This window comes from Bidens hawaiensis, unplaced genomic scaffold (assembly GCF_021521415.1).
Source record: "Bidens hawaiensis isolate Kalapana, Puna unplaced genomic scaffold, B.hawaiensis_p1.1 tig00047481_1, whole genome shotgun sequence".
Lineage (NCBI taxonomy): Eukaryota > Viridiplantae > Streptophyta > Magnoliopsida > Asterales > Asteraceae > Bidens > Bidens hawaiensis.
Genome location: NW_027506036.1, coordinates 20,637 through 41,272, shown reverse-complemented (window position 1 = coordinate 41,272; position 20,636 = coordinate 20,637).

Below are 20,636 nucleotides of genomic sequence, written 5' to 3'. Positions count from 1 at the left end.
ATCAGAATAATCTCTGTAAGTCCTAAAAGGATACCTTCTTGTAGATTGACTATGAGGACATCCAAACCTTCGTGAATTAAATGAATTATTACTTATGGTTTGGTTGTTAGCAGTGAAAAACTGAGATCGATTTATTTGAAAACCAGGATTAGTCCAATTTCTGAACTTTGATGAGTTTTCATTTTTACCATTATAGTGATTACGGTTAGTTCTGTTCTCAGTTTTCGAAGGCCTCACACCTCTGAATCTCTGCTTCAGAGGGCAATCAGCAATTAGGTGTCCTAATTGATTACATCTGAAACAACTCCTATGTTCAACTTTCTTTTCAATAGTTGTTTTCGATGTTGAGGCTGCATTACTGCCCGCTTGTCTCACATATGGTGGGACATACGGGTTTAGTGGAGATTTCTTTGCAGTTGTTTTATTTTTCTCTCCACATTTTGGTAACACTGCCTCTTGATTTGTCTCACTAGACTCGGATGACTTGTCCGAATTTGATGAGACAGGACTAAGAGCAGAAATCTTAACACTCGAAACAGGCTTACTTGTTTCGCCTTTACTAACTTCTGGTTCTTTAATAGTAACCTTAACCGGAACTGTCTGACCAAAATCAACATCAACAGATTTCTGATTACTAGGATCATAAGTATAGTTATGATTGTAAGGTGGTGGAACTTCATGATATCCAATCCCTCCCCTTTTAACTGGGGAACCTTGATCACTAACGAGGTGATCAAGTATACCGGAGGAATTTCTAAATTGCTCAAGTTTTCTATTTAGTTCCACCACTTTCACCTGGTGATCAGCTATCTGTTTATCCCTTTCAGCTATTAGTTTGGTTTTCTCTTCTAACACTTCATAGCTAAGATCAATTACTTGAATTTTTTCAGCTAGATTTGCTTTAAGACTCCTAACATCTTTCTCACTAGCTTTTATTTTTACTTTATAACTGTTTTCTCTAGCTTTAGTGAAATGATGATCTTCTTTTAGTGTTTTAAATTGAGCATCCAAACTAACAAACTGATCAGTTATAGTTGTCAATTGTTCAGACAGATTTTCACATTTAGTACAAGGGAGTTTAGTACTTACCTCGGAGAGCTGATCTGTCACATCGGCCATGAAAGCTTGATTTTCTCCAGTCACCTTCTCACTTTCTGCAGTTTCGATGTTCGCCAAATTGGCCTGTTCAAACACTTCCTCAACCTGCAGATTCCAGTTGTACTCCCCATTTTGTCTGGATATCATGGCTCTATTCTCATTACCACTCCCACTTTGCTGTGTAGACCTGTTCTGACTACGTTCTACACGTTCATTTGTGCACTCCTTCGCAAAGTGGCCATTCTGTTAACAGTTGTAACACCTAACCTTCGACTTATCAAACCCTGGTCTTTCACCCACAGACTTCCTACCAGTCTTCTTCATAAACCGTTTAACCCTTCTCACAATCATCGCCATCTGCCACTGCAGATCCATCTCTTCCAGATCATCAGCGTCGATCTGATCATAGTCTTCATCTAACGTTGTAGGATCAACAATCTTACCTTGAATGTAATTTTCATACGAAGCAATGAAAGATGCATAGAGAGCAAACTGCTGTTCAGCAGATTTAACACTCATGGGCATCTTTGAGTAGTTGTTGTTCGAAACACTTGGGGAAAAACTACTCTTGGTTGCTTGAGGTTTAGAAGCATTTGATCCACCAACTACAAAACACACATCACCATTCATGTTGAGAGATACATGACCTTCATGTGTTGAGTTACCTCCCGAGTCTCCCTTTGAGTAGTAAGCAGACGATTCAGACTTCGAACTTGAACTTGAATTAACCTTTGCACCATACATTCCTGGATCCTGAACCTGATCAGTTGGTGTCTCTTTTCGAACCATGTTAAGTTCAAAGGTTCTTAGTTTGTTGACTGCTGTTTCCAAGTCATAGTCGGCAAACTCTTTGTCTTCTCTCATCAAGACAGTGTACATCTCCCATTTCGGTGGGCGAGCATGAAGAAGCTTTTCTTCGATTTCATGTTCTTTGTAAGCAATGGAATAATTGCTGAGTTCGGTCATCAGATGATAATATCTCGTGATGATATCATCAAGTGATTCATTCTTCAGATACTTGAACACCGAGAATTGGGTTTTGAGAAGTTTAATCTTTGATGCGCGAATTCCCACATTACCCTCAAAGCGGTTTTCAAGTGCTTCCCATAGCTCTCTAGCAGTTTTGTACTTCCTGAAGGTGTGAAGAATCTCTTGTGGAAGAGCCATTGTTATCGCTGCATGAGCTTTGCTTTCAGCCTCATACATTTTCTTTTCCTCTTCTTCCATCTTGTTGTATTTCTTAATCTGATCACGACCCTCATACTCAGCAGTTGGTGGAATCTAACCATCTTGTATGCACACCCACATTTTAGCATCTTGGTACTTGACATATTGTTCAAACCGATCCTTCCATGCTACAAAATCGGTTCCCTTAAGCATCTTCGGTGCCTTTGTAGCTGAACCCGCTTCCACTTCCATCTTCACCAGTACAGTAATATTTATTGAAGTCATCTTTCACGAAACACAAAGAAACTCGAAAAAAAAAAATTTTATTCTTAACAGTACTGTAGGCGAAGTTGTGGATAACTTCGCTTAAGTCTTAACTTCGCTGGAATTCTGAACTTCGCTCCCCTTGTTAAATTCGCCTGATTCGGCGAAGTTGTAGATAACTTCGCTTGTGATAAGCGAAATTGTGAAGTAGGCGAAGTTGTGGGTAACTTCGCTTGAGATAAGCGAACTTGTAAGGTAGGCGAAGTTGTGGATAACTTCGCTTAACCTTATATCTTCGCCGAAACCCTACTAACAGTGACGGCAACTTCGCCTGATGAACACGATGGTTTTGCAGGTTTGATTTCTGGGTTTTGCGAGGTATGTGAAGGTGTAATGGGTTGTTTATGATGGTGGGAGGTGAGTCGGACAAAAAAACTCGGTAAACTCGTCCCGCGAATAGTCAAACGGAACGATTTCTACACCCGCGTGATAATCCCGAACCACACAATCACGAGCAAAAGCTCTGATACCAATTGTAGGTTCCCAGCCGGATCTACACGGAATATCTCGTTCTACGTAGGTGCGGAATCCCTACGTAATACGTTACGAGCGTAGAAGACGATATACGTTAATACAATCGAACACACGTTAAAATAAGCAAAGACTCGTTATATTGCAACCGTAAACACGTGATATCAATCACAAACACTGGACTCGTAAACTCGATACAATGATAACTCTATCAATCCTTAACTGATAACTTAACCAGCCGTAACCTAGCCGATATATAAGACGACAACTTTGCTTGTTCCACAAGTTCGCCTATATCAAGCGAACTTGTGATAACTTCGCTTACATACATAATACTAATCCAAACGACTCGATTACAGACACTATATACTGAACTACTGACATCATGCACCAACAAATATAGACCCAACAATCTCCCCCTTGGTTTGTAGCTTTGTTCTTTAATCATGCTCCAAAATGTTCGCTTCAGCCTCTCTATACCCACCACACCATAGACCCGTTCTGATAATAGAAGCCACCAAACCTGTATATTCTTTGGCAGCAACCTCAAATAGTGGTTATGCAATAATCTGAAAATTGCTCAACGTCTTGATGTCTCGTTCATGAAACTTCAATAGATCTCGTGGATCAACAAAACTATACTGCCCTTTCTTCATTCGAATGACAATAGTGGCAGTCTCACTATTGTATGCCCAGAACTGCATCTTATCCAGAGACCCTTCAGGAATTGAAGTAGATAGTGGAATGTGAGTCGCTTTGTTGGTAGCGGGCCACATTACATTCACCATTGTTTTCCCAGTTTTCAGATCTCTAACACCTTTAGCTTTCTTTAAGAATGACTCAACAGTGGTCATGTTAGGAAATCACTTTTCGACTTGTCTTTTAAAGAAATTCAAGAAATCTGTGGCCTTTTTGTCATGATTTGGATTATGAAAGGGAGCATTGATGAGATCAGTGAGATCCACCTACTCCTTTTGCACTTTGGATCTCATCAATGGCCTCTGTGATGACGACCGACTTCTTTTGCACTTTGGATTCTATAGTAACAGCTCCACCTACTCCTCGTTAGTTGATCGAAGCATTGTTCCAGAACTCCGTGATCATCTTCTGGCATATGACAGGAGTTTCTCGTAAAGCGTGAGAAATCCTGCAAGTATTGAGGCCGACGATCATGGACTTGAACTCCTTGTGTGCCAAAGGAGGATCAAACAGGTATCCAGAAACATTGTGAGTATCAACGAACATAAGCGGTGCCTGATTAGCCATTACTGCAACAAACGAGTCAAGTTAGCAAAGGTTTATATACCTTGAACAACAAGGATAAGTTTAAAGACATAATTCTTAATTATCAAACATTGAGGACTAGTTGTGAAAGAAACAGGTTACAAGGACCATAAATGAAACATAATAATGATTTTATAATAGATTTCGGTCCAAGGAGTTGATTTCTGTCCACACACGTAGATTTCGGTCAAGATAGGGAGTTCTCGGTAAAGGGTAAGTTGATTTCTGTTCAGTCCCACCGATAACAGGGGTTCTCGGTCAACAGGGGAGATCTCGGTCAACAAAAGTCAACCGAGAACTCTGGGTTTGACCAAGGGTTTTCGGTCAGACAGACTGAAAATAAAAACCCTTTGAATTCTGCCTGGAAATTCGTGTCGTCTTCTTCCAATAGACCGATATCGCCATGGATGTGACCCGCAAAAACTTTTAGAGTCCCAATAATGGCATTAACCAGAGCAAATGTCCAACACAATAAGAGTTCTTTGTAACAATCGTCCAACAAGGACACGAATAATCATCTAAGACACAATCAAACCACCACAACATCAAATACATCATTTGTCGATCCTTTACATGTTATTGAACACAAAGAAGCTAAGATACGATCAGACTTGATTTGGATACCAAGAGATTAAGGTTTTCGGCCAGAGAAAAGAAAATTATGAAGATTTATTGGGAATAATAGCAATAATGCAGATCCAAAACTTTATATATACCAAACCTAGTGGGCCAAGAACCCATATAGGCCCAACCAAACGAGCCCACCCCGAGCATATCCCAAAAACCGGATTATTAAATAACTAGAAAACACACTCAAAGCCCAAAAGGTTTTAACCAAATAAAAAATAGCCCATTTATAGCACTTGTTTCGAGAAGAGTATTTTTGAGATGAAAACAAATTTTAAGTAAAATAGAAAAACAAACTAATAAATAAACATAAACAAAAAAATAACACGAAACACCTGTCTTCTTGTAGTTTAACGAAATTTTGGGATCAAATTTCAGTTTTTGATAAAAATGCCGCCTTTAAGAAAAGATCCGAATATGGAATCTTATTGATTAAGGTACTTTCACAAGGGCTTATGTTCAACGTTATTATGACATAAAGAGACATGTTAACAGCAGGTATAAGAACTTAGCATGGATTTCATTGCGTCAGTGATATAGATTAGGTGCAATTAGGCATAAATCTCAGATGGACATCACTCATGGACCTGTGATGCCTCATATCTCTTCTCAAAGCGTATTTGGCTTTCCCCATATAACCCCAATTTGAATCCAACCCCCTAGTGCTTGATCAAAACTTTTATATATACAAAAACCAGGGAAACTTTTAAGCTTTAAGGTTGAACGTTGGACTTAAATGCCTTTCATTCAGAGTGTTTGGGACTTATTTGAATTCCCCACCATTGTAGTTCTAGTTTGACCCTTTAAGCTTTTGATTAACCAAGAATTTAACAACTCAAATCATGTACATAACTATTTTTTTTGGTAATAAACAAAACAACACAATAATTTTGGTGATCAAGACACTAACGGGCTCGTGTATGACTGGGTAATTGCTTTTCTGCCTATCATTCGTAGAGATGTATATGGAGACATGCGCGTTTCTTTATAATGACTTTCCACAGTGAGTTTAGCAGATTTAGTTTATATCACTTCATCGTTTACACATCATGGAAAACTACCATACAAATCAATGACTGCTCTAGAGCCTTTTAAGCTTAACAACTTCACCCGTTAGGCACACAAAACAATTTATCTATCATTTTCCAAGGGTTGGATCAATTTTCATGTGAAAAGCGTTTTGAAGCTTCAAAAAGCTATTAATTTAATAATCAAAGCACTTCCCAGAGAATTACAGAAGACACAATTTTAAAATTCAATCACCCCGGTTACTCTTAGTTTTCAGGTAAATGGCTATCCCGTATACCCACATGTGGTTAATAGGACCAAACACATATGAAAATACATATCCCTCCAGCTTAGAATTACTGACAAAATTTTAAGTGAAAGAATTTAAAACAAAACTACATCACGATCACCCCAGATGCTTTCAATTTTTAGGTGAATGGCTATCCTGTGAATCTATGAATAGATGACAGGACCAAACATATACAAGTATATGTCCTTCCAACTGGAGCAACCAACATAATTTTAAGCGAGAGTGAATAAGCAACCTTTTAAAATTGAAACACACATTCTTTTTATAATTTTCTCCCCGTAAATTTGTGCAAAAATAAAATATGTACAAATTTATCCTCAAAAAGACTCAATCCTCGAAACGAAGCATTTTAAGAAAACCGACAAGCACATTAAACCTGGCTGTCCCGACTGGTTTTGTAAATAAGTCTGCCACATTATTATCAGTGTGAACTTGTTCAAGATGAATCAATTTACAGTCGTGAAAGTATCGAATAAAATGTATTTTAATATCAATGTGCTTGGTTTTTGAGTGTTGAACCAGGTTCTTAACGATTGCAATGGAAGCTTCATTATCACAAAAGACACGGGTGTCAAGAAATTCCAAACCGTAATCCAGCAATTGATGATGCATCCAGATAACCAATGAGCAGCAAGCGGACGCAACAACATACTCAGCCTCGACAGTATATGTAGACACCGTTTGTTGTTTCTTGCATTGCCAAGTGATGAGACGATCACCCAAGAACTGGCAACCAGTAGATGTGGATTTTCTGTCAATGTCATCTCCACCATAATTGCTATCAGCAAAAGAATATAAGTCAAATTATGAGTTTTTGGGATACCAAAGACCTAACTTTGAATACGTTTAACAGCAATTAAGTGAGAGAGTTTAGGGTTAGCCTAGAAACGAGCACATTGACAGGCAGCGAACATGATGTCAGGGCGACTTTCGATGAGATACATCTGGGATCCGATCATCGGTCGATAATATGTTTGATTGCCATAGGAGTGGTAGCACTTTTGGAATCTTAAAATTCAAACTTTGCTAGCATATCTTCAACATTCTTTCCTTGATGCAGCAAGATTTCTGTTGAACTCTGACGAACCTGTAACCTAAGAAACGTTGTCATTTCCCCCAGTGAGCTCATCTCAAACCTCTTCTTCATCACCACTTCAAAATCCGAACACAGCCCAGCACTAGTCGATCCAAAAATGATGTCATCCACATAAATTAGAACCCGGATCAAGTCTTTCCTGACGATTTTAAGGAACAGAGTTTGATCAATGGTCCCTCTTTTATAACCATGACCCAGAATATGAGTCATCAATGTAGCATACCACGCCCGAGGAGCTTGATGAAGACCATATAGTGTTTTATCAAGCTTGTAGACATGAGTAGGATTCTTAGAGTCTACAAACCCCGTTGGCTGATCCACGTAAATCTTCCCCTTAACTTCGCCATACCGAAACACAGTTTTGACATCCATCTGATACACAGTAAAACCCATGAATGTTGCATAGTCGAGAAAAATCTGGATGGCTTCGAGTCTAGCTACGGGACATAAACCTCAGTGTAGTCTAAGACTTCAACCTGACGAAAACAACGAACAACCAACCGTGCCTTGTTTCTAACGATAACCCCTGTGTCATCTTGCTTGTTTCGGAAAACCCATATAGTATCGAACGTTTTCTTTCCCATATGCAGTTCAACCAATCTCCATTCCTTTAGCTATCAAACTGATTTAATTCTTCATGCATCGCATCCACCCAGTTTGGTTCTTGAAGAGCCATTTCGACCGACTTTGGCTCAATATGAGAAATAAAGCAAGAAAACAAGCAGCTGCTTATGTGTCCAGTCTTACTTCTGGTGGACACACTTGTTTCAAGAGGACCAATGACATTTTCAATCGGGTGATTTCGCTGAATTCTTGATGAAATCGATTGTTCGGGAATAGCACCGGTAGGATGTAAGTTTGACAGATTTTCATCAACCTCAGTGAGGGGATTCTTCCATCCAGAAGCCGCCGTACTATGTGAGAACGAGGTGCTAGCAACGTATTCATTCAGAATGACATCTGGAAACAGAGTGCTCCAGAAAATTTGACGAATAGGACTCTTCCCCTCAACTGATGAAGCATTTTCTGAAAGAAGTTGAAGACAAAATTTTAGTAACTTCTTCTGGTTGATTGACGGAGACGGGCGGAGTAACATCAAGTGGTTTTGTGAGATCATCATCTAGAATTGGAGACATGTGAGATACTGCATGTAGGTCTTCTTTCTCAGCATCTACAATAGAACCAGTTGAAGTTTTTGTGTAGATAACCAGAAGCACATTGAACGGCTTGAAGAGTTCATTGTAATCAAAAAGCCAGTCGGGACCAACACGGGCATCGGTTTCGTTTTCTTCCAACCAACGTACATCATATGATTCAAGAATCTGTTTGGTTCTCTTATTGTAGACTCTGTAGGCAGTACGACCAGCATAACCAACAAAGTAACTGTCGTCCGCTTTGGCCCCAAATTTTGGAGTTGACTCAAGGTTGAGTAGAGTATATGGGCAGCCAAACGCTCTGAAATGACCAATTATAGGCTTATGAACATAGACAATCTCATATGGAGTTTTCATTTAAGACATGTTGATTAGCACCCGATTTTGAACATAGCATGCAGTATTAACGGCTTCTGCCTAGAAGAATAGTGGCAGTTTCGAATCACACAACATGGTCCTAGCTGCCTCAATTAGAGTCATGTTTCTTCTTTCAGTCACACCTTTCTGTCGCGGTGTTCGAGCAAAACTGTATTGTCGAAGCACCCCCTTCTCAGAACAAAAATTATTTAATGAAGCATTTTTGAATTATGTGCCATTGTCGTAGTGAATGCCCTTCAGCTTCAAATTTAGCTGATTTTCCATAAGCACCACGAACTTCTTGATCAATTTTGCAGTTTCACTCTTATTTGACAAGAAAAACACCCAAGTAAAACGTGAGCAGTCATCAGTAATAACAAGACAATAAGAGATGCGAGATTTTAAGACCCAAAACATGAACCAGACCAAAGAGGTCCATATGCAATAATTGAAAAACAGATGAAATGGTATTAATAAATTTTGGCTTGTGAGTTTATCGACTATGTTTACCCAAAGCACAAGCCACACACTTTTCAACAGTTAAAAAATCTTTGACTGGTAAGCCACACACCAAATCATTTTTAGCAAGACGGTTAAGTTTTTCACATTTGCATGACCAAGACGATGATGCCAAAGCATGGCATTATGTTCTGACACTTTTGAAAACAAACAGGTTATCTCGTCAGGAACATTTTTGTTCATGTCGATCACGTAAGCGTTATCTTTTCTTTGTGATCGAACAAGAATCCAGTCTTCTGGTACGATGATACCAGGTTTTAAAATTAAACACTCTTTATTAGTGAAATGAGTTGAAAAACCTTTGTCACAGATTTACGACACACTTAATAGACTGTGCTTCAACTCCGGAACAAAATACATTTTCAAATTTCAGAACACCGTTACTTACAGTACCCTTCTGAGTAATCTTCCCTTTTTCTCCTCCCTCAAAGGACACATACCCACCATTAAAGATTTAAATGTCGTGTAGCTGGGAAATGTCTCCTGTCATGTGCTTGGAACAGCCACTATTAACATACCAAGGTATGATGATATTCCTCCATAACTGTTCCTGCACGATGTGCAAGATTAGTTCGACTTTGGTACCCAATCCATAGTTACACTAGGTGACCCTGACTTATCTACCATTGTCACAGGTTGCGATGACATATCATTTCGATCATCTAATATCGAATTTTTTACCTCTTTCACCGGAGATTTAGGCAGCCATTCGTGTATACTTGTAAGATTTGGCATTATTTATACGAATGGATGACTTGATCTCCGATATTTTAGTGGAAGAAACATATGATTTTATCTTTACCACTTGAATCGGTTTAGAACTCGTGTTCATTTTCGAAACCGAAGCACTGTTTCTACCTCCTCTACGAAACATGTTAGGCTTGGTCTGATGAGGGCTAAACCTACTAGATTTGTTTCTGTTCCAATCATCGTCAGAGGGATTAGCCTGATTATACATGAAATTTTGCCTATAGGTATTACGAGGCATATTCTTCTAATAGAATCCATAGTAAGGAATGTATGGACGATGTGGACAATTTTTAGCAATATGACCGGAAGTGCCACTGTGAAAACAATTTTTTCATTTTATAAAGAATTTATTTTGGTCAACTCCTTGTCTGGACCGATTCTATGGACCAGTTTGCTTTACCTGACATTTCCCGTTTGACACGTAATTTGACTTGCCACCTTGTTTGTCATTAAGAGCATCCATCTTTGACAAACTTAGGCGGTGAGTATTTGTTAGATTTTTGTGATCACTTAGACTTATTAAAAATCAGATTATCAGAATTCAAAGTCTTAACAGAATCAACCACACAAGTGTCTTTGCTCTTAAAAACAGAGCCCACAAAAACAGTCGGAATAACAGAGTTCAAAATAGGTAAATTTAAAGGAACATCAGAATTAATGTCTTTATTATTTGAAAGACACGAGTCATCATCCTCATCAGTCCAATCCTCAATGATTACTTTATCTGCACATGAGGCAAACACATTAGAATCGTTCACTTCAAAAGTGGACGCAACAGCCTTTACTGAGTCGACCTTTTCATTTTTAACAGGCTTACCATAGTTCATGTCTTTTACATTTTCCTTCTACTCTTTGGTAAGAGGAAGACTAGTAAAGTTATTATTATATGGTGGGGGTACTTGACTATATCCTATACCCTCATCTTCATTCTCTTTCCATCATACCTGATTTTTAATCATGGAACTAACTAACTTACTTGAGCCATCAAATTTTCTAAAATCAAGTTCAACCCTTTCAAAACTTTCAGTTAGATTTGAGACTTCTAACTTAGACGCTTCCAGCTCAGCAGTTAGTTCAACAATTTTCTGTTTAGCATCAACATGGTGACAACATTTCAAACTGAAATCAGATTTATTTTGGAAAAATCCTTTTTCTGTGCCTCAATTTTATCAAGGTACGCTTTTTTGTTTTTCTTGAATTTTATGGTTTTCAGATTTTACCGTTTCCATATCTCTAAGCAAGTTATCATTGTGAAGCTTATACAAAATTATCTTATCAATGCAATATTGAGAACATTATTGGGAACTTACCTCAGATGAGCTGGGAGAAGTGAATGCCATGAACGCGAATTGAAGTTTCTTAACTTGCTCCTCAACAACATTTTCTTCTTCAATGTCTTCAACAAGAGCATAATTAGCAATCTGATTGCTAATGTTGAGAGTAGCCATCTGATCAGCCCAAGAAAAATGTTGAGCAACCAAACCCCTTTCACCATTTTTGGAGCTACCCCCAACTTCTCCTCTAGTATTTCCCACTGTAACTAATGCCCTTTCTGTGTTTCGCCTTCCTTTTCGGGGTTGGTACATTCACGAGCAAAGTGACCCGGCTCGTGACAATTGTAACATCTCAGAGTGTCATTGTTAAAGCCCACCTTTTGATTATTTGGCATATTCCAATTATTCATTCCCGTACTCTTTATCAATTTCTTAGCCCGAAACACTGCCCTGGCGATTTGCCAAGAGATATCCATTGCTTCTACATCCTCTGGATGAATTGATCAAGCTCAGCAACAACTATAGGTTGACCCAAATCTCCAGCAAGGAATGCATTGTAGTAGTTCATGAACCCCTCCATTAAAGCAATGTTCTCTTGAGTTTCCTTTGGAATAGATGGAATCTGACTGGAGTTCTGACCAGGAGCAACACCAGATGATTGGGGTTTAACATTAGCAACAGGAGATTAAGAAGAAGTGAAAAAAACTGGAGTTGGTTGCGGTGAGGTTAAGGATGATTGACTTTGAGTGGATTTAAACATTTGGAAGTTGCGTTGAGGTGGAAGTTGTTGTTGTCCCTGAGTAGTCTTGAACATCGAGAAGTTGTCTTGAGAGATGAGTGCATTATTGGTAGCAACACTGTAACCAACTGCACTATTAGAGTTTGCATGGTTTATGGCACATTGATTGTCATCTATGTCACATGCCTTAGTGATAGCCATAATCTCGGATAATGACAACCTGTTGAGATCTTTTGTCTTTTTGATAACTGCAACATTCATATCCCAACTTTTAGGCAGTAAGTTCACCAACTTATTGTTTATTTCAGCAGTTGCTAGATAGATGCTCGCAGATCTCATCTCTGTCACAAGGGTAATGAACCTCTGAAGTTGAGTCTCTAACAATTCTCCCAGAACATGATTGAACATTAAATTTTTGTCGCATCATATCTTGACGACTTCTCTTCATGTATTCATTCCCTTCATACTCCTCAATCAATGCTTCCCACAGCGCCTTAGCATATTGCAATTCTCTAAAACCTAGGGCAATATCAGGTGAGAGTGCCATAGTCAATGTTGAAAGTGCCTTTTCATTCTCTTATACTTTAGCGAAATCATCATCATCATTCATTGCAACAGGCTTCACAACAATTTCTGTAGAGTTCTCATGCTAGTAAGTAATGACTTGAGGACCCCTGACTATGCTTCTCCAAATTTTGGCATATTTCATTTTGACATATTTCTCGAATCGAAATTTCCACTCGCTAAACCCCTCATGAGACAACAGACGGGGTACACGAGTAGTGGTTTCCATTATGAAATCCAGTTCTTGGTGAATTAAAGCATTTGAAGATCCATTACTGTTGGTTATCTGGTCCATTTTAGTTATCACAGTCTGAATATTCTAAGTCCAATAGTACAAGCCCAATCAAAAAGAATCGGGCCTGATGTAAAGTCACAGTATGCGTTGAAATCCTAAGTTGACCGAGAACTAAGTTTGACCGAAAATGAGTGTTGACCGAAAACCCAAAATTGACCGGGAACAGATCAACCAAGAACCAACGTTGATTGAGAACAAAATACGTTGACCGAGAACAGTTAATGACCGAAAACCCACAATTTTAACCAAGAACGATCAAAAGTGACAAATAACCCTTGGTTTTGGCCGAAAACCCTAGTTTGTAAGCCGAAAATGATCAATCCTGGCCGAAAACAGTGAAAATCTGTCGAGAACACCAAAAAACGCGCTTGACCAATATTTTGGTAACAACTAAATCCTTAGTTTGGTGGGATTTAAATTGTTTCCAAAGATAATGCAATCCTTGACCAAACTAGAATATATCCTTCTTCTCGGATCAGTACCTCGCCGGAAAACACACAAACACCACAAAAATCCGAGATCTTGAATATGTTAATATCAAACCGAGCCTTGAATGGTAGAAAAGGCTCTGATACTAATTGTTAGTCCCGTAGATAGATATTTCAATATGATATCAACACACCTCAACGATATTGCAGAATATATCGTAAGGTGATTCAAGATTTAACAAGTAAATACGTAAAGAACACAGGAGGTTGCTTCAAAACACACATTGTATTAACGTCGGGTGCTTAAGCACACTTGAACATACAATACTCGTTCAACAATGATGATGTGAACGGCCACACTTAACACAACGATCGCCAAACCAAATACCCTATTCATGTTATCTATATATAGGGAAAGCAAAAAACCTAGCCCAACTAAGCCCAAGCCCACCAAGATAACAAAGTGATCTCGGCTTACATACATAAACACTTAAACAGAAATACATAACACAAACTAAGTACAAACCACAAAATATAGACCCAACATATTCTCTGAAGCGTGCATGTCTGGGTCCTTTCTTTTGTCAGGCCAATAGTGACCTTTCTTTCTTGTTGACTTGGACCTCTATCTTATTATCCCTTCTTCCTTCTGGGTTTGGGCCCATCTATTGGGCTGGTGGCGTATTAGTTGTTTAGTGGGCCATAACCCAGTTCTGAGAGCCAAATTCCTAGGTAGGCTCTTCACTTTGGGAAAAAAGGAATAAAAAATGGTAAACCTTTCCCGTATATTAAAACTCATTTAATTACTCAAGTGAGTAATTAATTTGGTAAAAAGAAATTAAAAGCCGTTTAACCGTTACATTTAGAATTCAATAAAGTTTGACACTTGATATTGGCCATTTATCATTATCATTAATAGGACTGTTATTTTATAATGATAATACTTGGTTATTGACCCGTGTACGACACGGGTGGACGTACACAGGTGGAAATATAGAAATCGTCAGCTAAAGACATATTTAAGGTGATAAAAGCTTGTTTCATACATTTATGTGGAGAAATATTTGATATAATTGCAATTCATATCCCTATGTAAAAAAAGTACTTAAAAACATAAACTTACTAAAAAAGAAGATTCATATTCAAAATAAATCAATTATATTATATAAAAGCATAAATAACTAAATTATATTTTATTATAAAAGAATTTTTAATTTATCTTTCGTTTTAGTTAAATTCGATGACTTTTTAGTTAGATATGTTAAATTGAAACATTAAAGTTGTATATTACTAATTTTACTAAATAATTTAGACATAATTGCAAAATTTAAAATTAAATTGGTTAATTAAAAAACTTTCAAAAATTATGGAAAGGTTTTTGACCTTTAAAACATTAAAATGAGGGATTTATTTTAGACATTAATTTTGACATTTAGGGATAATTAAAAAATGGTCAAAGATAAAAAATGGAATCTTGATAAGATTGAAAAGTATGGAAACCTTTAAAGGTTTTGTAACATCCCGATTCCTGTTTCGATTAATAAATAATAGTATTAATTACTATGTTGGGCTTGTGTTGGGTTAAATAAATATGGGTAATGGACTTGGGTTAATAAGGAAGGAAGATAGACCATGGGCTTAAGCCCAAGACCTATAATATATAAACCATAATTACTCATTTATCCATCCATTTCCACTCATTCCTTACACCACCCAAAACACACACTTAAGCTCTCTCTCATCTTTCTCTCTCTCTAGCCGAAATAACCAAGAAAACCCTAGCATCGATCCGAGGTAATGATAGTATAATGTTGTATGGATCCAAACCTGCTAGATCAAGTCGCGAAACGACGAGCCGACACCCTCAACCGTCTAAGTCACAAGATTCGGATATAATCGGGTATAAATCGATCAAAAGACGAGCTTAGGGGTCACCCTAGCTCGGATCCGGATCGATAAAGGCGAAAACCGGTGGAAAATGATGTAAAACACGTTTTTTCCGGAAAGGCGGCGTACGAGTTTAAGTATGTCAGATAATGTTTCTGACATTCTCTGAGCTAACCCTAGATAGAATGACGACTTCGCTATGCATTTCGTTAAAGAAGTATGACGAATTAACCCCATTCGCTATGCAATTCGTTAAGGAAGGATGACGAATTAACCCCATTCGCTATGCCAATTAGTTAAGGAAAGAATAACGAATGAATTAGTCATTCGTTAATGGAGAACTAACAAATTTATTCATTCGTTATAAAGGTTAATTCGTTATAAGGGTCAATTCGTTATAAAGGTCAATTCGTTATACAAGTTCATTTGTCATGGAGGTCCATTCGTTATGAAAGAACACATTCGTTAAGAAGTAACGAATGAGCCTCCTTCGTTAACGAACTGGATAACGAATTAAGTTTGAAAGAATGACAGAAAGGTCCCTGGACTAAGAATAATATAGATTAATTACAAATAAGCCCTTGAACTTTATGAATTAGACAAAGATACCATAAATGGTAAATGAGTTAACAATAAAACATTTTTCTAATGGAAATCTCGTTAAGAACAGTCAATGGTTAATGAGCTTAACCCCAGCCAGGGGCTCTGCCCCTTGGACCCCGCTAGTGGCTGTGGCCCCTAGAACCCCGTTGCCAGGGGCGCTACCCCCAGGACCCCTGTTCGTTGAGGGACATAATTAAAATAGAAGCACAATATGGGTAGTGATAGTTAACTGATACGTGTAATTTCTATATAATTAGTCGCGCATAGCTAAAGAAAGGAATAACCATTAACGGTGAACGTAACCACATTCAGGTGAGTTTCTAGCCCCACTTCCTTGTTATGTTTTCGGGGCTGTGAGCATACTCAATATGAATGTTAATACGTTTACCTTAATTGGTAAGCGTATGCTATAATGATTGATATGATAGTATTTATGAATGCTATGAATGAATGCTTGTCGGTGCGTGAACGGTCTTTGGAAATTGCACGTATTGACATGGGAAGTAATATGTAGTATGCCTAGTATGAAATATGTATGTATGAAAGTACATAATGAAATAAGTATGTACTAAAGTATGATTATATAAAGAAATGTATGTATGGTTATATGATGAACTCAAGGTATGGTTAAATAGGGAACCAACCCTAATAATATCTTCGAATGTAGGGAACCAACCCTAATAATATCGGCGAATACAAGGAACCGACCCTAAGAATATCGGCGAATGTAAGGAATCGACCCTAATAATATCGGCGAATGTAGGGAACAGACCCTAATAATATCTGCGAAGGTTATAGGGAGGAATGTTCTTTAAAAAGTATATGTATGATTGAAAGTAGGTGTGTATGTAAGTATGAAAGAAAGAATGAAGGTACGTATGTATGTAGGTATGTAAGGAAAGATGAGAGTATATGTGTCATCGGATACGTATTCATGTAAGCATGTGAATGTAATGTATGTTGCCTGATTAACTAGAACTCACTCAGTATAGCTGACTTTTAGTATGCACGCAGGTGAATAAACTGAGACAGCTGGCCTGAGGAGGACACATGGAAAGACCTAAAGAAGCTAGTATCTGAAGATTTGTCATGATGATTTGTTATTATATTTTATGTTATATTTTAAAAGACAAGTCATGAATGTTTGTAATGAATGGTTGACATTTATTATTATTCCGCGAAAGTTTTAATTTACTCTGATATTTAAAACTGTGTTTATGAGTAAATCCAACGCTAAAGTAGGGTACCAGGATCGGGGCCTTACAGGTTTGGTGCAAGATTGGTCAAATTCTGTATTTAAAATGAGTTTAAATTTGTTACGAATATTAAGAATAAATTAAGGGTATTATATACAAACATAAATAAATAGAAGTCGGCAATAATCTGGAAAATAAGTTATGTAAAAAGAAAAAATAGAAAACATAACATTAACACGCATGTTAACAAGAAGATTCGCACATGTTAAAAGTCAAAATAAAGATTGATCATATAAAAATAATTTAATTTACATGAAATGTGTAACCTACATAAATACATAAATAATCGCAGCTTAATATCCATTGTTGTACAAAAAGAAAGCCATTTTTTAGCAAATAGTCTTTCCAGACAATTACCTATTTTACAAGTCGGGCCGCCATAAGCTGAAATGATTAGAATTAAATTATGTTACATAATATATTAATCCTGCTAAATTAAAAACAAAAACATATATTTTGGTATAGTAAGAATTACCAATGGTGGATAGATGTAATTAGAGAAATTTTAATCCCAACCTAAATAACCATTCATTGTATGGAGGATAGAGCAGTTAGAGAAACTTGAACATGTTCATTGAATCTTGGAGTTTAATGTAGAATCTTAATAGATTATGGGAAAATCATATTACAATTAAAAAAAATACAAACAACTAAGTGCAAAGAAAGTGAAATGACAATGACAATAACGAATAATACATGAGAATCGACCACTAATGTAGAATAAATGCTTTACTGGAAATATGGAAAAGAAAATAGGCAGAAATGGCTAAACCGAGAGAGAGAGAGAGAGAGAGAGAGAGAGAGAGAGAGAGAGAGAGAGAGAGAGAGAGAGAGAGAGAGAGAGAGAGAGATAAATGAATTTTAGGGTATGTAATGTTAAGCTTGTTTATAGTATGAATGAGGTGATTTGACATTAATAAGAAAGAAAATATGTGACATGACATCTAGTTGGCATCTAGGTGGAAACTCTAGAATGATGACATGTAGAACTATTGTATTGCTTTAATAGAGTAGTAAATAAGAAAAATAATGAACGACAACATAAATATAAAAATATCAGTATACATAACCATATTAAAATGAGCGACAACATAAATATAAAAAATATCAATATACACAACCAGATTTAATAATAGTAGAAGAAAAACAATGCACTTTGGTAATTAAGTTTTCTTAATTGAATGAAGGATAATAATCCACAATATATAGAATGTGTCAAACATCTTCTGTTGAGAGTAATAACTTTAGTTGTAGGTCTATGTTATATTGTTCTAGTGTTCCATAAACATTTTAAATAGAGAAACATTACAAATATTAAAGAGAAAACATAAATAACATATCTTGCAGTATCGAATAAGAAAAATATCAATTAACTTAAGACGTATTAAAATAATAGAAAATGATCATTAGAACACTGTATACAGAAACTTCAATATTATGTATAAGTGAATAATAATCACTCATTTTATAAGAAATATAATTCCAGAATGATTAATTTAGTAAACCAGAAATTTTTTTTAATCTGTATATGTAACGAAGTTCAATAAATACTAATATTATGAAATTTCATAATTTATTTTCGTACACGGTAAAAATGAAAATTTGTTTAAAAACAATACCATTAATTTAGCTGGACAAGAAAACTAATTGATTTACTTCTCAAGTTTGGAATATATTATTTTGCAATTTAAAATATTGTATGAGTTAAACAAAAAGAATTCATAAATTAATTAAGCATGTTAAAAAATGACATAACAAACATATTAAAATTGATACTCTAATTTATTGGCAATAATAATGTATTTAATGATACTTAAAGCATTGACTATGATTTAAAGATAGTTAATGTATTGTCTATTATTTAAAAATATGTGTAATGGTCATCCATTATAAGTTGGCATTTAATATGAATATAGAATTATTTAAATGTGAATAAAATCTAGAAAGGCTTGATATTTTTTTTTCTTTTTGAATTACTTAATTGTGAAGAAAATCAAATAAGTGCTTGTTATGTACGGAAGCAATAGGGTTGGACCAATAAGAAAGGATCATGTGTCCAAGAACTCTATTGCTTTAGTAGTATAGTTAGATTATTATCATTTAACGATTCAAAAACTTAAAAGTGTTTTTGAAACACTATTATTTTACTTTAAATAACGATCATAGAAAAACACCAGATGATATTTGGACCCCAAATGGTGTCATGTATGCGGTTGAACATGATCAAAACCCGATATTAGTTGATCAGATTACTGGGAGGAAGTTCGACAAAGAGCATGAAAACTTATTCTAAGAATGTAGAATGACCGAGCAATGGTTATGGCACACTTAAGTTGTTATAAAACATTATGTATAAAAGTTCCACCAAAACTACAACAAAAACAAGAGAAAAATGTCTAGATATATAACAGAGAAACTAACATTATTATTAAACATATGAAATATGTTTAATACTTGTCTTCGTCAAAAACAATTATTGGTATTATATCAAGTGTTAGAGCATTCTCAGCCCGTCCTTAATCTCCATCTTTATAATTACCCTACAAAACATTACATTTCTCTCTTATGTTTAATTAAATAATATTTTTTATACATTTATCATTACAGTTTTCCCTCTCTTCTGCTCAAAACCAATTCAACAAATATTAAAAATTAAATAGGGACAAGCAAAGTTTCCTTAAATTTATAAAAATTCACAACATTTTCTCTTTTCACCCTATAATTTACACTCACAACCACTGAAACCTCCACCCTATAATTTACAAACTCTCCTCACATATATTTAAGGGATGAGTTGAGAATGCTCTTAGTTGCATATTTTAGCTCCTGAAGAGCATCATCTTCCATATGGGTACCAAACAACAAATAGTGCTTTGTATTCTTATAAACCATAACGAAGCTTAATTAAGCTCCATATATTTCCATAAAAATGGCTATCACATTAAAATTGTAAACAAATATTACATATAACTAATATGATCAGAAAATCATATTAGAAAACAAAGAGTTTACTAACTAGAATATGTTGCACAAAATAATTTATATAACATCAAATATGACAAGTACCAGCAAGTTTTGGCCAAATATATTTTCATTACATGACACGACCAAAAACGGTCATCCATGTAGCATCTTGATTGATGAATTCTCGAAAGTGCCAACATGCATCTCCTCAACAATTTAAAAGATTTACTTACAAAACACTTATCATAGTAAGTTGTTTTGGCAAATAAATCTTTACCCCCCACCCCACAAAAAAGAAACCTAAATAATATCTTATATATGGGCATGTTTATATACACGTGGACCATTTTCAATATCCCATGGTCTAGGGTAATGCATCAATATATACGATTTTTTTACCTAAAATATAGAATTTGTCAGAATTTTAGCCTAAGTTATACATGAACTTGTGGGAATGAACA